Genomic DNA, 5,241 nt, shown 5'->3' on the forward strand with positions numbered 1-5,241 from the left:
GAAGGACAAGAAAGTTTCAAACTTTCAATGACGGAAAGTTTTTTTTTTTTTTTTTTTTAGCATGGGAAAGATTAGATATGAAGATGAATTACATTGGTCTAACAAAAAAGTAAAAGAATGAACTCCATATAAGCTGCATCTGCATGAATAAGTGCTAAGCATGCTAACAACCACCCACCGCAACTACTCTGTTATTAACGAACCTAGAGTAAGCAGTAAGCTGACTTCATAAGAAACTTCCCGCATGACGACTTTGTCATTCGTTTTAGTTGCAAAACAAAGTGGAAAAGTAAAAAAAAACAAAGAAAAAAAGAAACATACGTTATTCTTACTTCAATTCTAAGCTTTGAAAAGTCAATCTCTAAGACATAAAGCACTCGTACAGTCGTACTTCCTTGGTGAGTAACTAATAGCGTAAGCTACACAGCCTACTCTGCGTAGCTAGCTTTATTGACTTACTGTTACAACAGATAATTTAGACCCCCCGATTAGTTTAGATTCGGATAGTAGACAAAGTAAATCAATTAGTAATTTGTCCGTTACTTGTGCTTTTGTTCATTAGCTGTTTTGCTACTAGAATGCACCCTTAACAGTACCAACTCATCTGCCATTATAACAAACAATTGAGATTTTAAGCAGGTGTTGATGCAGAATTTGTTGATATCGAACATACAATATAGAATCTCGATGACGTAACAATTTTACTAAAGGTTTTCGACAATGGAACACAAATTCCATGACATGGCAGCCCTTTGGTCTGCCGAGTCAGATTGTGAGAGCATGTATCATATGTAGACTAGAGGAGCCAGAAGGGAAACTCTTTTTAAGTTGTTAATACTTGTTTTAGAAAATAGCCTTTTGACTTATGCAAAGTGATTTCAGAAAAGAAACCGGCCATGTTTGAAAAATTAGGATGAATACCTACTACATCTGAATGATCTTTAAAATTGACCATGTTTCACAAATCACCAACAATATGTAACAATCTTGCGCATTTTTTCTGCGAACAGTTAAATGTGAACAGTCTAATTCCTATTCCCTGCAAGAATATATTGAATTGTATTAGGTGAACATGCCGGTGTCAACTGCCAAACATCTCAAACTTTCCCTCCCTATAAATATCTCTATCTCCAACTCATTTTCATCACCACAACCTATCTACCTATAATCACTCTTAATCTTTATAATAATCATACTAGAGCTTAGTTAAGCACTACTTCTAATGGCTTCTTCTTTTCCTTCCATGCTTGTAGTAATACTATCTCTTCTCCTTGTGTTCTTCTCTGGTAGTTCTCGTGCTCAACTTTCCACTACTTACTACTCCAAAACTTGTCCTAATGTCCTTACTAAAGTGAAAGCTTCCGTTCAGTCTGCAATATCAAAAGAAAAGCGAGCTGGCGCTGCTCTCCTTCGCTTACATTTCCATGACTGCTTTGTCAATGTGATTATCTAACATGTCTCTCTATGCATGCAATTTCAGCATCATCTTACATTAATATTTTGGTGTCTTTGCATGCATGGTCTTCACTTGCATATCTTATCCCTTGTCAATGATTTCAACATATAAAAACCATCATTCTTACCTGTGGTAATCCTAAGTCAATATTGATATCATATTTAATTAGGCTACCTAGGTAGAACTGTTTTTATCAAACGTAATTAAATAAGCACTGAATGTATAAAGTTAACAAATGTCTACAATTAGGCTGTGCCGCAGTAGTACTGATTAGACGAGCAAAGTTGAAAGCATAAAGCATTTACAAGAGTCAGAAAAGCATATTAGTTTAAGCATTTACAAGAGTTAGACGAGCTAATAATGTTGTAATAATTTTCTTGTAGGGATGTGATGGATCAGTATTACTTGACGACACTTCGAGTTTCACGGGTTAGAAAAACGCAGTCCCTAACAAGAATTCTGCCAGAGGATTTGATGTGGTCGATAATATTAAAACCGCGGTTGAGAAAGCTTGCCCTGGAGTTGTTTCATGTGCTGATATCTTGGCCATTGCAGCACGAGATTCCGTAGCCATTGTATGTAAAAATACAGAACTAACTGGTATTTACATTTCTTGCTGTTGCATACTATTTCTCAGTATATCAACGATTTCTTTTTAATATTGTTTTTGTAGCTTGGAGGTCGTAGTTGGAATGTAAAACTTGGAAGAAAAGATGCAACAACTGCTAGCCAGTCTGCTGCTAATAATGCAATTCCTCTACCAACTTCAAGCCTTAGTACTATTATATAGGACTTCTCGAAAGTGGGTCTATCCACTAAAGACATGATTGCTCTATCTGGTATGTATTTATCAGTAAATAAATAACTTTTCCCTACATATGCATATTCAGGGCGTCCACAGTGGTGCGAGTATAACCAAAGACCAAAGACTAAAAAAAAGATCAAATTTGGGTTTAGTCCGTCGTGTGGCGTAGCGGTTGCAGATTAAATTTGGTCGCGCGTTGATAAAGATTACGCCTGGGATCAGACGTTGGTAAAGATAACGCCCGACGTGGGGCGTTGGTATAGTATACGCTTCAAAAAACAAAAAAAAATAAAATAATAATGGGGCGGAGGTATAAAGCCTGCCCCATGCAAGTTTCAAAAGTTTTAAAGTTTTAAAGTTTGAAAATGGAGTGGGGCGTTAAGTATATAAACGCCTCATTTCGCACGTTAAGTTTATGAACGCCCCATCGGGCGTTATCTTTACCAGCACCCCATTCAGGCGAAGTTTATATGCACGCTTGTTCGTTGGACGTTAACTATACCAACGCGCGATGAATGGCGGAGATTATATCAACGCCCGATGTGTAGCGGAGATTATATTAACGTCCGACTATATTTGGATTTGGTCTTGATCGCCGACCAAATTTGGTCTGGATTTTACTCTTTGATCAAATTTTGATCGATGGTCCGTCCCACTACGCCAGCCCACTCGAGTAAAAATTTGGGTTTACTCGTCCATTGCAGTTGCTCTCAAAGAATTCTGAACCATGGTTTTTGGAGCCCAACGACGTCTTTAAGATCTTACCCCCGAGAGTCCGTGAGATTTTTGTACTCCCTCCATCCCACCATTAAGTGACCTATTTGGTTTTTTAATTTTTTCCCATCATTAAGTGACCTATATCACTAAACAAGGAGATATTTCTAAAATTATCCTTTTAATTGATTATAAGAAATATAAGAAATATGCATAATTTGATAGGCATGTTTATATTCGTTACGTAGGTGTTTTAAAATGCTTTTCAATGGTATAAAGTTTGCGAACATCCGTGGTGTAGTTTGAGAGATAAATCATTTCAAAATTTCATTAATTATTATCCATAAGGATATAATTGTAAAAAATGCTTAAAAATCTCTTTTTCCTTGCTTGCCTTAAAATTTGTGCAAACTTCAAGTAGGTCACTTAATAGTGGGACGGAGGGAGTATTTAAGATTATTTTCTTTCCTGGATACGATGATATTGATCTTACCCCATGCATGTAGGTGCACATACGATTGGGCAAGCAAGGTGTACAAATTTCCGAACAAGAATATACAATGAAACAAATATAGATAGTTCATTCGCAACAACAAGAAAAAAGAATTGTCCAAGCGCATCATCGGGTGATAATAACCTTGCACCTTTAGATGTTCAAACACCCATCGCATTCGACAACAACTATTTCAAAAATCTTGTTAACAAGAAAAGTCTGCTTCATTCCGATCAAGAACTATTCAATGGTGGATCTACCGATTCTCAAGTACGTATTTATAGTAACAACCCACATTTAAAGCTGATTTCGCCGCTGCCATGATTAAGATGGGTGATATCAGTCCACTTACCGGTTCTAATGGAGAGATCAGAAAGAACTGCAGAAAAGCCAATTTAACGACTACTAGATAGCTCTCCGTCTTTAACCATTTGGTTTCCGCGAGCTACTTTGTTTTTTCTTTCAAGCACCAATAATTGTTGATTGTGTTAGTTGATTTTGTGGTTTTTATGTTTAATTTCCCTCTAAGATGTATGGGTGTTGTGAAAAGCTTGTGCTTGCACTCACATTATAGTCATCTATATAAGGAATCAGATTGAATAAATTCTATTTTAATGTGTTTTCGGCTAATTTAGTATTTTAATACATTTTAGACATCCCTTATCCTTCTCTATTGGGTGGATGGAGAAAACCATAGGCCCCAAATAAACCCACTAGGCCCCAAACTAGCAAGGTTGTATTAGAGTAGGTGCTGATATTAGACTTTTAATCTATCAGTATCTATTTGTAACAGATTTATATCCGTCTGTATTGTGCTAATCTAAAGCCAGAAATTTTTTGTGAATGTTTAGATTCTGCATAAATTTTCACATAAATTTGAAAAACAAAAATTGATATGGTTCCAACTTCCAACGTTGAAAATGAAGTTGCCGAAAAAGTTAGGGGGGTCGGGTGTGAATATGAAGAACTGAACAAAGAAAATTACTTTCCAGAGAGTAGTGATGCATGTTGAATCATCTCAGAGCGTTACAAACCATCTTAATTTTACAAACCATGTTGAATCATCTCAGAGCATGTTGAATCATGTTGAATACATTTTAATCTGTCCTGTTTTCTGAATTCTGATTTATAGTGTTACAAACCATCTTAATTTTACCAGAAAACTAAAGTATCCTTTTCATTGATCTATTCTTGTGATTTTAACATATTCTCATTTTGATACTTAAGTCTATTTTGTACTATTAACGTATATTCACATCTCTCTGCTTGGTACCTAAATTGTATTTATAATATAAGTCTGTATTGTGATATTGAAACATAAGTCTATATTGTACGCTTAAAATGTATTCACATCTATTATATTCAATCCTATATTTCTTCTCTGTATAGTGTTTGTTTTGAAGCATTCTCTGTGTAATAAGTAATTACTTTGTATAATGTTTGTTTTGAAGCATTCTCTGTTTAATAAGCAACTGATCAGAATACTGGTTTGGCTGATATAACACCTTTAAAATCCCCTAGTTTTTCCTTCTCCTTCACTTGGATTTGTGATTTACTTTCTCTTAAAAGGTTCATATTCTTAGTCTAACCATTTCTTTTCTTATTCCTCAATAAGCCTTCTCTACTCTTAAAGCCCTATTAAACCTAAATATTCCATCTCTTCAAAAGCCCATTGAACCTATCTTCAAAATCTTTCTTAAACTTCCCTAACCTCAGACCGCAAAGCCCACCAAAAATATCTCACACAAATCTAGTTAGTCCTATTCACTATGA

The 5,241-nt window shown here is 35.5% G+C and overlaps 1 pseudogene; it reads left to right on the forward strand.

The window, feature by feature from the left end:
* The first annotated feature begins 1,171 nt into the window (after positions 1-1,171).
* On the forward strand, positions 1,172-3,991 carry LOC113313343 (annotated as a pseudogene).
* Positions 3,992-5,241: the final 1,250 nt, after the last annotated feature.

This window comes from Papaver somniferum, chromosome 9, assembly GCF_003573695.1.
Source record: "Papaver somniferum cultivar HN1 chromosome 9, ASM357369v1, whole genome shotgun sequence".
NCBI lineage: Eukaryota > Viridiplantae > Streptophyta > Magnoliopsida > Ranunculales > Papaveraceae > Papaver > Papaver somniferum.